Raw genomic sequence first — 15827 nt, 5'->3', positions numbered from 1 at the left:
ATTTAGTTCTCAAGCCCACCCCACCCACCCCCTGCAGCATGGCCAGAGGAGTGGTTTCGCTGCTCTGCTCTGTTTCCTAGGGTCCCTTAAATCACCCTTGCGTTTTTTAGTTTAACCTTCTCTCTCTGCTTTAAAAACAAAATGAAGATGGGCAGGAAGGTTTCCACACCCCTAGGACCGTTTTCCCAACTGCTGGAACATGTACTTTTAACCTTCATGCAGCAAAATAAAACACAGGTACAGATAACCACATGAAACGATGCTAGGGAATAGTTACAAGATGAGCATCTCTGTAACCACCACCCAGGGCAAGAAACAGAACTTGGCCAGCCTCCCCAGAAACCTACTTCCTTCCTCCAAAAGTTACCTTGCTGGACCATGTTTTAAGTGGAGTAGAATAGAAAATACTGGTGGGTATGAAAAGGGGCTAAACCTTGTATTCTGAAACTTCTGTTGCATATAACTTTTATGTCAAAGTGTCAGTACTGGGACACAATTTCTTATTGCGGGTCACAATCAAAAACGGTTTGATAGCCACTGCCATCAGTAACACCCCGCCTACCGGATCACCAGTGGGGAAAAGAAAATGCCACGCTTTTTGTTAGATCTCCTGAAGCAAGGGCAGGTACAGGCTTCACATTTTACAGTGACTGTAGCATTTTCTTTTCCCACCTATCAGAACATTTTAGAAAACATAAAATATTTTTAAATAAGATGAAATATCTGTCCAAGTTATGCAAAAAAGTGAATATGTAATATTATAAAGAAAGCAATTAATCCACACTTAAAACTAATTGCCTAACCCAGTGGGTCTTTAAATTATTCATTAGTGCTATTTAAAAATAATTGCAGTTTATGAGGAAAACCCATTACAGATTTAAGAACTAAAAAAATAGGGTTTCCTTTTTTACTTTCCAACTGCGTACAGCTCTTGAAACCAACCCATTTTCAAACCAGTTTAATAGTCTCACGACCCCCTCCCCAATCTCATCAACTTGAACATTCGTCATACCAACACCTCATGAGGCTCCCTGCAATAGACTCTGAGCTCATGGAGGGGGCAATGATATTGTTCTAAAAGAATATGGGAGGTGTACCCAGAAAGGAAGAGAAGAAAGAGACTTTCAGAGAACAAAGCAAGGAATCAAGATGTAAGCGGTTCTGCAGAGGAAGTTTATACTGGTTCCTCCGTCTCCAGCCAAGTGGCCTGAGGTTTCCCACCGTGTTGGCTCCTGTCACCCAGGGCTTGTGAGCCCTCCCTCTTCTCTCCTCATTTAATTCATGCCTCAGGTTCCTTAATCTCTGTTTCTCTGGTTCCTGCGAAGGACACTCAGAACCATGGCCATGAAATGGTAGGACTGGAAATGACCTTTGTCACGTTTCGTGGCTTTCACACTGTGTTCACCAGCCCCCCAGGAGCTCCCAGTGGGAAAGGGCTGCTGAACCGGCAGGGCTCTGCGATTCCCCAATCCCACCCCGACTCCCCACTCCTCAGAGTCCATCGGAAGAGCTTGCTTTGAGTCACTCAAGATTCCATCTGAAGGAAGTGCTTTTCTGCTAAAAACAAAACTTAAAAGTGACTCTCACGGTGTACCTAAGAACACCACATCCCAGAAAGGGGAAGCAGCTTGCCAGAAGTGGGACAGTCAGTTACAGAACCGGGAACACACCTGGCCTTCTGACTCTGGGTCTAATGATCTACCCCCTCCGTCAAGTGAGGTATGCCGAAAAGAACGTGAGCCTTGGGTCCAGAATGATGTGGACCTAAATCTGATCTCAGCCACTTTCTAGTGGTTTGCCCTTAGAGTTACTCTTCTTTTGTAAGATAGCTGAGCCTCAGTCTTTTTCCTCTGTTAAAAGAGGAAGCAGCCGCATAGCACAGGGAGATCAGCTCGGTGGTCTATGACCACCTAGAGGGGTGGGAGGGAGGGAGACGCAAGAGGGAAGAGATATGGGGATATATGTATATGTATAACTGATTCACTGTGTTATAAAGCAGAAACTGACACACCATTGTAAAGCAATTATACTCCAATAAAGATGTTTAAAAAAAAAAAAAAGAGGAAGTAAAAATACCAGCCTTGTGTAACTGGCTAAGCTACTATAAATGAAAACACCTTATATATAATACACACATACTAAGTGCTCAGGTGTGAACGGTATCTTTATCATTAGAGATGTTCCATAAGTACCCCACTGAGAATGTGCTTATGACAGTCATCACTGTGCCAAAGGTGAGAGCGTGCGTACGCGCGCGCGCGCACACACACACACACACACACACACACACACACACACACACACACACACAGTTATTGTGACTGCAGACAGACACAAAGAAGACCCTGTGGGCTACAATTTCACTGATCCCTCTCTACCTTAACAGTGTAGGTCCATGGATACCCCATCTTCTTGGAGTCCTCCTACCCACACCAACACCTCTTCCTTCTTAACCTTGTTAAAAGCAAACAAACTGGGGGTGGGGAAGGCAAAATAAGCAGAACGTGGACTTTTGACAATCATGATGAATATCAATTTGTAATGGTAAGCAAATAAACATAGTTTGGGGGCTGGACAAAAAGATGGAATCTGGTTAATTAAATTAATGACTCTAGTGAAACATATCTTACTGACACCTGAGGTTCATGCCGCCTTCCTAGGGTAACAATAATGTGATTTTTATGGTCTTTCTTTCTGGAGCCAGCTCTCCCATTCATTGTTCTTTGGTTTGATTACGACTGACCCCACCCCACTTCAGAAGTGGACCCTGATTAGCTGAAGCCAGCGGGCGTGTCCCATGCCTCTGGCCACAGCAATTGGTTCTGGGATGGGACATAACTCAGTTAGGGCCCAGAAGAGAAAAAAGATGTTTGATGGAACTACTGGGAGAAAGCATCTCCCTTCAGCTGATTCTGACTCTTCTTTTATTTAAGTCTTTGATATTCTGTTCATCACGGATTTTTGCATTACTTTTTTTTTTTACATGTAGCATGAAAATATTATGTACCTTGATTACTGAGTTTTTTGGATGCCCACTTAAATTTTGCATCTGAGGTAAGTGCCTCAATCCTCTCAGTCTTGTCCTGGCCCTGGGGGGATGTAGGGCTCACGGCTGCCATAGATATTTCTTTTTTTACTTGAGGAGAGACTTGGGAAATGAGATGGGGCCACCACATGGAGCTTTGGGAGGAAGCCATGGGAAGTACATTGGACCAAGAGAAACCAAGTCCCCGTTACTTGAGCTACTGGATCAAGCTTTGCCTAAAGTTTAGTCCTGCTGCTTGACAATTTACAAGAACCAGTAAATTCTCTTTCCTCTGACTTATAACCAAAATAATGCAAACTGACATGATAGCTAATTACAAGGATTTCACCTCTGAATGTCTTTGCGGAGAGTGTTTCTAAATATCTGAGTAACACTTCTGCCCTAGAGACACATGGTCCACCAAACAGAGCCAAGTGTCTTTGCTGGCTGTGGTCAGTTTGCTGAACAGCAGCTTTCACTGTAGAGCAATATTTTATTCTATAATTTATTAAGCCCCTTTTACATGCCAGGTACTGTGTAAACGCTCTGTATATTTTATTTCCTGTAATTCTCACCCCCTCAAGATGATTTCGGGTCATACTATTATTATCCATATTTTACAGGAAAGGAAGCCAAAACCGAAAGAAAGAAAAAAAAAAAAGCAGCATGTACAATGTCACGGGAAAAGTGGCAGAGGAGGGGTTCACAGCCAAATCTGCTAGTACCAAAGCTTGTGTTCTTAATCACCACCCGATACAGTCTCAAGATTTGGATGGAAATACCGTTACAGATGCTCAATATGTATTTGAGGAATGTATGAATAAATTTGTTACTTAATTAGTTGAAAGGTGAAATGTTAGCCATCTTGAAATCTACTCATTTCATTTCAAGTTATCTCCCTCTACAAATGGAGTGTGAAACAGCCTCTTTCGGTTAAGTTTGGGTTCACAGAAGTTTCTCCATTAAGGACACGATTCTCAGGAGTTACACATCATCAACATTTTTGAACACAAACTGATGAAAAAGCACAGATGGAATAATGGCTCCATATCTCAGGAAGTTCCATGGCAAAGCTGGTCTCCTCACTTCAAAGTTTCGGGGGAAATCAAACCAGGCCAAGGACTTCAAAATGTTTTGTAAACTCTGAGGCAAATATACAGCTAATTATTACTATATTTTTATGTTTATTTTCTTGAGGCGGGGGACTCAATATCCAAAAAGCCTAACTGAATGCTGAATTTCTCTCCCTCTATGACCTAGAGCGATCATTTGATGAATATGTTTATAAGACAAAAGCAATACAATCTTAAGCAATAAATTTATCTGACAAAGGTAAATACCACAGAGTACAGAGTTCCAGGTTTTTAGCATTCTTAACCGAAGCAATAAATAAACAGACTCCTCCCAAAGCAAAGATGGAAATATAATTATTCAGTCTCTCCATGTCAGATTTGCCCAGAAATTGAAATATTGTTAGCAAACACGGATTTAAATTTTGTGCTCCAATGAATTGGTAGATCTCTTAGTTTATTGTTTTGAATCCTCTGCATTCTACCACAGGGAAATTATGCAAACTCTCACACTACACGAAAAGAATACTGAAAATTACAGAATTTGCCGCTTAGCTGGAAGATAATTTCATGAATCTCTTCCGATCTACTGGCATGGTAGCCTGTGTACATTTGTGTCGCCGCTATTCTTAAGACCCAGGATCTGATATATGCACTAACTGTGCGTGAGACTGCAATGCCCAGCCAACTGTTCAGTTCAGCAAATAAAATTCAGGTGGTTTTCTGTGAGAGACTGGTGGCTGAACAGACTTAAGTCAACCTAGAGTCCAAGGTTGGAAACTCACTGTCCGCTTCCAACTCTACCAGCCGTTCGGAAGCCCTTGGGAAGCTTTATGAAACGGAAATCCTAGGTCCCACCCCAGGCCTGTTGGATGGGCATCAGAGCCCAGGGCATCTGCCTTTAAACACACCCATCAGGTGATTCCTCTGCACTGCCAGATGGAGAACACTTCCCATCCATGACCCACAGAAGAGGCAGAAATAATGCAATCCTTTACTTTGTCTGCATGACACTTAACCTAACTACTTTCATTTTGTTGTATTTATTTACTCACTTATTTTGTATAAAAGTTGTTGGACCCACTCCCCGCAACCCCAGCCCTGCACCCTGGCTGCTATAATGTCATGGAGGTAGAAGCTCACAGGCTTTACTTCCGTCTGGAAAGTCTACACTGCTTAGAAGCTGAGAGAACTGTATTTATCACGGAGTCTTAGAAGGTGTCTGTTTCAAATGTTCCATCTGCATTCTCCACAGTAGTTCTCTCCCGTCGAGGTTCAAAGTTTTCTCTCCATTATAAATAATAACACTTCAACTCTACGAAGGCAGCAAGTCTTTCAGTTAAACACCTCTTTTCGCCTGACCATCCAAAATCGAAAAAACTAACGGAGTGTAGCAGAAAGTACACAGGCTTTAAATCCTGCTCTTATTACCTTATTACCTGGCAGATTATTGAGTCCCATTGAGCCTCAGTTCCCTCATCTGCAAAATGGGATTTAGTGGCATTATTATAATGTATTATATATACCTCATGGAATTACAAGAATTAAAAGAGATAACTCGTGTAACATGTATGCACTAAATAAATGGTAGCTATTAGGAGCATCTTTATGACTAAAATGATGGTTTCCAGACCTCTGAACACTGGAGTCCTGTATCAGATGTTGTTTAATCTAACATTTTCTTACTGAAGGTGGGAATTTAATTCCAGCTATCATTTGCCCCAAGCAGTGTTAAATAAACAGATGATTTTATTTAGGATTAGGGAGGCCATACTCCCAAAATGCTTTTCTCTGGTCAGATAACACCTGGAATGATACAATTATTTCCGGACACCCCTCTTTAAAAAAGACACTGACAATCCAAAGTGTTGGGGAAAAGTGTCCAGGGAAGTGTTGGAAACTAAGACTGTGTCCTGTAGGAAATCATTTTAGAATCTGGCATTCTCAGCTGGGAAAAGAAGAGCCATAGGGAAAAGTATGACAGTTGTCTTCAAATATAGCTGTTCCAAAGAGCTAGAAAAGACTTACTAAGATGGTCCCAAGAAGTAGAATTAAAATGCGGGCATCAGAGATGAGCTGTAAGACCTCCCCAGCACTCAGAATCTAAGGATCTTCCTTGAACTGGGCGCTCTGCTTCTCTTCAAGCTAACAAGAAATGTGTGTTAATTTGTAAACAGTCATATTACAGTGCTGCCCTTTCTGAATATTCAAAAATGGCTCGGTTCTTGCTAGGAATGGTAGCCTGCAAATTAGAAAGGAACCACTGTAATTCACATAAGAAAAACAACCCCAAAGACATAGATATATGAGTCACAGAGGTCAGCTGCCTCAGTGAATGATCTAAGGGGGTCCAAAAGCCCCATTTACAGGCGTTGGGCTCTCCAGACTGTTTAGAGCTCTTTTTTTTTTTTTGCTATATGCGGGCCTTTCACTGTTGTGGCGTCTCCCGTTGCGGAGCACAGGCTCCGGAGACGCAGGCTCAGCGGCCATGGCTCACCGGCCCAGCCGCTCCGCGGCATGTGGGATCTTCCCGGACCGGCTCACGAACTCGCGTCCCCTGCATCGGCAGGCGGACTCTCAACCACTGCGCCACCAGGGAAGCCCTAGAGCTCTTGAATGTCACGATTACTGGTAAAGTAGAGAGGAGGTCGCCACACAAACAACCCTGGCTGCTCTACAAAGCCCTGGCCACAGAAAACCCCTCCAGAGGAAAGCGGAGACTTTCCTTAACCTGGAGGGCAGACTATTGTTTAACATGACCTGAATCCCCTAAATTCAGAAAAGAATAGGAAAGCTACTTTTTATTAAACTTGATTTTCGTGATCCAAGGCACGATGCAGTAGATCAGGAACTCTGAAATCTCTAAGTTTATTCCATAAAAATATAACAATGTTTGCTTTGCTTGGTAATAATGCCACTGTATTAAAACACATGTTTCCTGGGAAAATCAAAGTCTAATGAAATTTTTTATGCCTACTACAAAAATAGAGGGATTAGCTAATCTAGATGACATATAAGTACCCTTCGTGCAAAAAAATGTCATGCCTCTGTGACTCTCTATCATTTTATTCTCCAACAAACTATTTATGGGTGCAATGGTCTGAATGTGTCCCCCCAAAATTCATATGTGGAAACCTAACCCCCAAGGTGATGCTACTAGGAGGTAGGGCTTTAAGGTGATTAGGCCATAAGGATGGAGTCCTCATGAATGAGATTCAGTGCTCTGATAAAAGAGGTTCCAGAGAGCTCCCCATCCCCTTCAGCCGTGTAGGGATACAACAAGAAATCTTTGACAAGGAAGAAAGCCCTCACTTGACCATGCCGGCACCCTGATCTCGAACTCCCAGCCTCCAGAACTGTGAGAAACAGATTCCTGTTGTTTATAAGCTACCCAGTCTATGGCACCTTGTTTCAGCGGCCCAATGGACAGTATCAATGAGAGAAGCCATTCCAGGAGGAAGACAAAGGGGCATAAAGGGTTTACACCCCTTGCTCTGGGTCATGCAGGGGAAGTGTCAGAACCGGCACCAAAACGCAAACCTGCTTCTCCTTCTGGTATGTTACAGACGGAAGGAGCCAAAGGCCCTGGAGACAGCTATGGGGCAGTGGTGGACAAAATGCCAATCAAACCTGGGCTAACCCAAAGCAACAGAATAAACTAGAGGGGGTGCCATATGAAGACCCAAGGTTAGAAAGAGTGGAGCCAACACCAGAAATGCCAAAATTAAAGTCGAAGATGGGAAAGAGGCTTTTTGGGAAATCAGTGATGTTCCAGATATTCTAAGAGGCACTCTCATATCCAAGCAGAGCCTTGGCATTTGCAAAGTTAACCTGAGTTTCCAAATCTTCGTTTTGAAATCTTGTGAGTAACCTGGAAGTCTTACAACGTGGTCACAAATTAGACCTCCATGTGGAAAGGCAACACCTCTATTTTGCACAACTCCAAGGAACACGATTTACAATATGGAAGACGTCTTCTAGAGTTGTACAACGTGGCAGACCTGCAGCGTGGTTGATATATTAGAAGAGATCTGAACTAGGGAGCAAGCCTAGCTTACTGCCCAGCATCTATATCTTGATGTGGCCTTGTTGCTTTCTCTATTCAATGTCAGTGTAAAATATTTTGTGTCTTTATGGAAAAAAGAAAGAAGATCCCACTTATAAGCCAGTTGCAAATATGAATAGTGGAAATAGAGAGAAAGTGAAGTATTGGATAAATTCAAGGGTAAGATATCGAAGCTGGTAGTTGCTTGGAGGCACCCAATACTCTATCAGGAATCAAGAGAAAGTAATTTCTGAAACTGTTCAGCGAGTGTTCCAGCAAGGATTTATTTTAATTGCTTTATAAATTGCTTTAATCCTATATTTAGTGAATCATTAGGGGCCTGAAAGGGTCACTTAAAATTTTCACTTATGCTTAACTAAGTTTTATAGAGAAAATTACATGTTTTAATAGTATTCATAGAATTGGGGACTTGCAAAGGTCTTGAGAAGTGTTCTTTTAAAATAGCAAAGGTCTGTGACTCAATATCACTTAATTCTCACAATAGCCCTGTGAGATAAGGATAATTATTCTCTTTTTACAGATGAGGCAACTGACCTCGGAGAGTTTGAATTATTTGCAAAGTAAGCAATTTGAAGGAAGAATTGTACCTTATTCATCTTTCCATCTCAAGGGTCTGGCACATGGCAGACACTCGGCATTATTATCTCAAGAGATCTCAGAGCGTGGTCCCCAGAGCTGCGGCAGCGTCACATGGGAACTTGTTAGAAATGCAAGCTTCCACGCTCCACCCCAGACCTCCTGACTCAGACACACCCAGTACAGGGCCCAGCAACCTACGCTTCCACAAGCGCTCCGGAGATGCTGGTGCACGAGAAAGCGGGTAAGAAGACTTGTGTTCAATGAACAGTGAATGGAGTGGGTCCAGGTGGGAAGGGGTGTATCCAAGTTCCTCAAAGCCCTAAGAGAAGCAGGGGAACAAGTTTCAAAGAGCTAGGATAGTCACATCCCAGTTCTGGAATGCCCTCTGCTGGAGTCTCCCCTTGTCCTCATTCTCAGAAGAGACAGGTGCTCTCAAACCACAGTCTGCGGGGATTTGCTCACAGCCGCGGTGCCCACACCTCGCATCGCCACCAGCAATGTGCAGAGAATCCAGGTCCCTTCCCTGCAGTGAATACAGTTAGTCAAGTTTCCATTTTCCGTTCTTCCTCCCAAATCTCCCACAGTGAGGGCCACCTGAGGAAAGAGGATTTCATCTTTTGCACAAAACCAGATTTATCTTCGTTCTTTGCACAACAATACAGTGAAAGCCCAAATGATTTTTCCCCATTTGGTAGCACTTAGAAGTTTTTCATCAGTGCAAGAATAAAGAATAGAACTATTTTCCTCATTTCTGTTTACAGCAGCAGTACAGCTGAAAGAAAACAATTTAAATCCATCAACCACTGAGATATTTTTGACTTAAAGACAAGCACCAACATTTCAGGTATTAATCTAGAATCACAGCTTGTCTGAGATGAAAAGGGCCTAGAAGACCATCTATCTAGTCAGCGCAAGATGCTGTGCAGTGGTACCCAGATACAGTTTCTGTTAAAGAATTATGTATATATTATAGTATGTATCAGGAAAAACTATATAACTTTCATATCAAACCCATGATTTCATGGATATTATTGCTTAGGGTAAAGCTAAAGTAATTAGTGAATAAAAACAAAAGTGAAATGATTTCAGAAAACACCAGTAAATAAGCAATAGCCCAGGTGTCATGCAGATATGGCAGAAATCATGAAAGTGATACACGAAGTTTGGTGATTAGTTAATCACCCTTAATAGGGTCCTGGCAGGAAAGAGAATTCGCCCCACCTGGATGGTTCAAATGGAGAGACTCCAATGAAGGAAATTCTTAGGGAGTTATAGGCAGGGTTAAGGGAACCAAAGGTGGTGGTGAGACATCCAGAGACCAGCGAAAAGAGGAAGTCATCACTGCCCTAAGGCTGAAGGGACAAGGGAAGGAAATAGGGTGGCTGGAGCCGTGGAGGAGAAATGGCCTGGCAAGAGCCAAGACAGAGCCCTGCAGAAAAGGAGCAGGGTAAAAAAACAGCTCAACCTTTCCTCCTGCCCTCTCATCTCCTGTCTCTACTTCCCATTGGCCAAATCCAACTGGAAGCCAGAGGGCAAAGGAACCAGGCGAGCCCAACGGTAGAGGCCACCCTCCAGGATACAGGTGGCACAAAAGATGAGTTGTGGGAAAGGCAGTGGCTAGTGACGGGGAGACACAAGTCTACTGCACCTGCTCCTTTTTAAATTTTTTTTTTATTGGAGTATAGTTGCTTTACAATGTTGTGTTTGTTTCTGCTGTACAATGAAGTGAATCATATATAATTATATATATATATATATATATATATATATATATATATATATATATATATATACACACACACACATATCCCCTCCTTCTTGGGCCTCCCCACCAACCCCACCCACCTAGATCATCACCCCTGTGCTGTACAACAAGTTCCCACTAGCTGTCTCGCACCTGCTCCTTTTGGACGTGCAGAGCTATCCACCAAGCAGGAAAGGCAGGCCAAGGGGGCTTCAGGGAGAGTCACTGGGCTGGTTAGAAATATGACTAGAGAGATTGGTAGATCTCAGAAAAGTTCCTTAAGCACTCTGCACCTCACTTTCTTTATCTGCAAAGTGGGAAGATCACTTCTACGTTGCAGGTTTCTTGGGAAGATTATAAACTACACGTCACATTGCTGGGACACAAAAGACGCTCAATAAAAAGTAGCAGCTTTCATGCCAAGTGAAAGAAGCCAGACACAAAGTGTCACATATTGTATGATTCCCTTTATATGAAATATCCAGAAGAGCTAAATTTAGAGAGACAGAAAGCAGATTGGTGATGCCACAGGCTAGGGGGAGGGGGGAATGGGGAGTGACTGCTCAAGGGGCTGGATTTCACTTGGAGGGTGCTTGGAGGAGGATAATGAAAATGTTTTGGAACTAGACAGATGTGGTGGTTAGACAACATTGTGAATATACTAAATGCCATTGAACTGTTCACTTTGAAATGGTTGTTTGTATTAATTTGCTAGGGTGGCCATAAAAAAGTACCAGGAACTTGAGTGGCTTAAACAACAGAAATTTATTGATTCACAGTTCTGGAGGCTGGAAGTCCAAGATCAAGCTGTCTCATGGTTAGTTCCAGACCTCTCTCCTTGCCTTGTAGATGGACAGCTTCTGTGTGTCTCTGTGTCCAAATTTCCCTCTTTTATAAGGATAACAGTCATATTGGATCCAAGGACCCAGCTACTACACCAGGATCTCATCCTAACTCATCTGCAGCAACCCTATTTCCAAATGAGGTCAATTCTGAGATACTGGGGGACTTCAGTATGAATTTGGTGGGGAGGGGACACGATTAAACCCGTAACAGTGGTTAATTTTATATTATATTAATTTCACTTCAATAAAAAATGGGGAGAAAAGTAACTAATTATTATGATCATTATTATGAAAGTCAGTGGCCCATTATCTCAAGGTTGGGTATAACATAAACACATCTATCAAGAACTAATTCTTCAAAAAAAAAAAAAAGAATGAATTCATCATGGGCCCTAATTTAGCCTCTTCCAAATACCACTACTTTGACTGTCATGGATAAAGCCCACCCATCCCACGTACCTTCAAAAACACCTGGAGGTGTAGATAATGAAGTTTTCATGGAGATAGTAAGAAGGAAATTAGAATGTTTGTGGAAGATACCAGACTTTTACCCTGGAATGAAAACTGTATACAGTGTAGCATGTTTTAGTAAAAGCATAAGCATGCCATAGCAACCTATTCAGCGACCTTAATGTCGGTTGATTCCTTACTAAAGACATTCTGACAATCCTTAACTACTTAACTGGGAGTTTCCTGCTCTGATCTACACTGGCCTCATCTTCACCCCACGCTGGCTGAATTTTGCTGAGGCTATTCACTCTCTGGGGGTCTCATAACGCTCCTGCACCTTGTGTCACTCTGTGGCACGGCCATTGCTTACGTGTTGCCGTTATCACGGTCTACAGCCGGGCACTGGGTCACTGTAAGTGCTCCGAGTTCTCTTGAAGCATGGATCTTTGTCTCCCTCCAACATGCTTCGTCAAATGGGAGCAATCCGATTCGTTTGTGAACCCTGGAGATGGCATCTGTTTGGCCCTGGAGGCCCCTGTCTAACCCTGGAGCTCTGTCGTAAGTCAGCGTGGTCTCTGCCTGCCCCGCTGTCCCTCCTCCAAAACCACATAGCTCTACAGTCCCCACCTCCACTGTGCCTCCCTGTGTATCATTACATCACCAAACCCAGCCCTGAGAGCAGCGCTTCTAGAGATTCATGTCCCCCACCACGTACTCTACACAGCAGATGGCAATATGAACCCCAACAATGAACTTTTACCAGGAAGACAGCAGACCGCTCCAAAAACCAGTTAGAAGGGGGAATTCAAGACCAAAGGAGGATGTCAGGGCAGGGACAAGGCAGGACAAGAATGACAGGAAGTGAGCAATGGTCCAAGGAACTCACTGGGAGGTGCTTATGCAGGGTTGGCCACCAGCACATGGCACAGAAAGTTCCAGTCTCAGAAAAAGGCAGCAGAGAGACGGGTGATTTTGGCTTTTCATGGTTCTCCCAACCAAGATCAAATTCACACAGGGGATGGCCTAGACCTTGGTTAACAGCCAGGGTTAAGGCTGAAGTAAGAGAGAAGAGGGGCAAAGTACCATGATACCATTTCTCCCCATTCCCCAGGGGGTGGGGTCCCACCTCTCTGAAGATATTCCAAAGCCCCTGAACATCTTTCTTCCAAGCCTCTCGTCCCTACCACCTTGCCCTTAACTCATATTTTTTATTCCACTTTCTACATCTCTACCTTTATTAGTTACCTACTGCTGTTTAACAAAGCACCAAAATCTAGTGGTTGCAAACAACAATAATTTTCTGTGCACGATTCTGCAGTTTGGGCTGAGCTCAGATGGGAAGTTTTGTGCTGGCCTCACTGGGGGTCACTCATGCAGCTGTAGTCATGCAGGAGCTCAGCTAAAGCTGGGTGGCCCGAGATGGACTCACTTACATGCCTGGTGGTTCCTGTGGGCTGTTGGCTGGGGAGATTCCGTTCATTTCCATGTGGCTTCTCCAGCAGGACAGCTCAAGTTCCTTACATGATAGCAGCAACATTCCAAGAGAACAAGCCTCATGTTCGCTGAAGTCCCCCCGCCAGAGAAGTCATATGGCCAAACCCAGAGTCAATGTGGGAGAGCAGTAAACAAGGCATAGATACCAGGGTTAGGGGAACCACCGACTGAAATCGCCCGCCGTGGCCAGGCACGAGAGCAACCACTTGCATGAGTTATCTTACAACAGGAGGTGCTGGTAAGGGCCACGGAACTAACAAGCTACCACCAACTGGAAGAACTGGGGAAAGGTCAAAAGGAGAGAGGAGATGCCAGTCCATATGTCCTACCAACCTCCCAGAATCCTTCTCGCTGAAATCCATCTTGGCTGAGCGATGCACGTGCCACCAGGAAGGACCCTGAGTCAGAACGATTGGCCAGAGACAACTGGGAAACTAACCCCGTCACCATAAAACCTGAGACTGCGAGCCACGTGGCAGAGCAGTTCTCCTGGGTTCCCTTACCCCGCTGCTCTCCGCCCGGGCCCCCCTTCCCAATAAAGTCTCTTGCTTTGTAAACACATTTGTCTCCTCGGACAATTCATTTACAAGTGTTAGACAAGAGCCCACTCTCGGGTCCTGGAAAGGGTCCCCCTACCTGCAACACCAGGACTCATGAGTCACTCGGGGCCAGTTGATGTTACCATTTAATTCACCATTTCCAAGGACCCAATAAGGAGAGAAAATGAAAACTGAAGTCATCAGACAATTTTTAAGCACCTACTATGCACCAGAGATTGCAGTAATTGTTAGAGAAATCAAACTAAATAAGACAGGGACCCTTCCCATAAGAAATTCACAGTCTAGTGGGGACATATAAGAAAATAACTCACAACACAGTGTGATAAGATAACAACTAACAGCAAGGAGTAGTTGGCACTAACGAGGAAGTAATTAACTATTAGGATCACACCCATGCTTAAAGCCTTTCAAGGACTTCCCATTGTACTTAGAATAAAACCCAAATTCTTTACATCGAACTAGGAGACCCATCATGAGCTGTCCCTTTAATTCCCTGACCTCCTCTCCTGCCTCTCCTTACAGGATCACAGTGTTCCAGCCATCCTGGCCTCCTCAGGAGTCTTTAAACACCCAAAGTTCTTTCCAGGTTACGACCTTGACTGAGCCATTCCTTCTTCCTAAAATGCAACCCCTTCCCTCCAACATGCAACTCCAGCATGATGATCAGGGCCCACTTGGAGAGAACATAACACACACCCTGGTGCCTTAACAGAGGAGCTTCAATTATGGGAAATTAGTTACAAAAGTTTTAGAAGAGCTGGAAGAGCCAATGGGGAAAGTGAGGCAACCCAGAGGTTAGCGACCTGCAGAAAGGTGCTACCAATCCCAGGAATGAAGTGACCAAGGTGGGAGGTGGTACAGATGGAACCCAGGAGCTGGGGCCCCAAGCAGAGCTGGGGCTCCAAGCAGGAGCTGGGGCCCCAAGCAGGAGCTGGGACTGCAGGGGAAGGGCCTGCACAGCAGATGCTTGAAACTTGGAGAGACACAGTCGCTGCAGAAATGCCCCCTAAAGCCGAGAGAAAATGGGAGATGCACCTTGATTGTCTCTTTCCCACCACCCCCCAAACTCCTGCCAGCACTTTCCACTTGCCAGATCTAGCCAGAAGCCAGTTCGAAAGGGAGCCTGGGAATTGCAGTTTACAAAGGCCAGCCCCTTCCTATATGGAGCAGAGCCGAGAAAGGGCAGGAGATAATTTGAGAGCAAATAGGCAAATGGGTCTTTATATTACTGACTCCTGCTCACCCTTCAGGTTCCAGCTTTAAGTCACCTCCACAGGGGGGCCTTCCTTTGAAACACTAGGTTGGTCTCCCCCTGTCCTCTACCACAAGACTTGCTTGTCATTTTTTGCATAGCGTTTAACAGCTACGAATTTCTTTGGTGAAACAGCAGTGAGACACCACTACACACCTATTAGAATGGCCATAATCCTGAACACTGACAATAACAAATTCTGACGAGGATACGGAGCAACAGGAACTCTCATTCATTGCTGACGGGAATGCAAAATAGTACAGCCACTTTGGAAGACGTTTTGATGGTTTCTTACAAAACTAAACATACTTTTACTATAGGACCCAGCAATAATGCTCCAAATCTGCCAAATTCTGATTTCTTCCTGGTTTATTCCAGGGAAGGCTGTGTGTACTGTGAACCAGCTGAGAGCACATGTTCCCACATATATAAGAACAGCTGAGGGGTCACCATCCCCTCCCAACTTGGATTTAAGAGAAATATTATGTACTCCAGCTCTAGCCATTTGTCATTTGGTATTTAAGTCCATCTCCCGGCTGGTTCTAGCACATGAAGCTTAGGTGCTTCACTAGAGAGGTGTCATCAGGATTTCATGTTCCAAGGTCACCTATGGCAGTATGTCCTGATTATGACTTGGACAGCTACGATGAGTGAGAGCCCCCTTTTTTTTTACGTTTGAAAAATTTGTGCATGAACTGAAAAATCTAATCAAATGCTAAATTCAGATGAACAAGCAAAATGT

This window comes from Kogia breviceps, chromosome 14, assembly GCF_026419965.1.
Source record: "Kogia breviceps isolate mKogBre1 chromosome 14, mKogBre1 haplotype 1, whole genome shotgun sequence".
NCBI lineage: Eukaryota > Metazoa > Chordata > Mammalia > Artiodactyla > Physeteridae > Kogia > Kogia breviceps.
The sequence above is the reverse complement of the archived record's forward strand: the minus strand, read 5'-3'. Positions refer to the sequence as shown.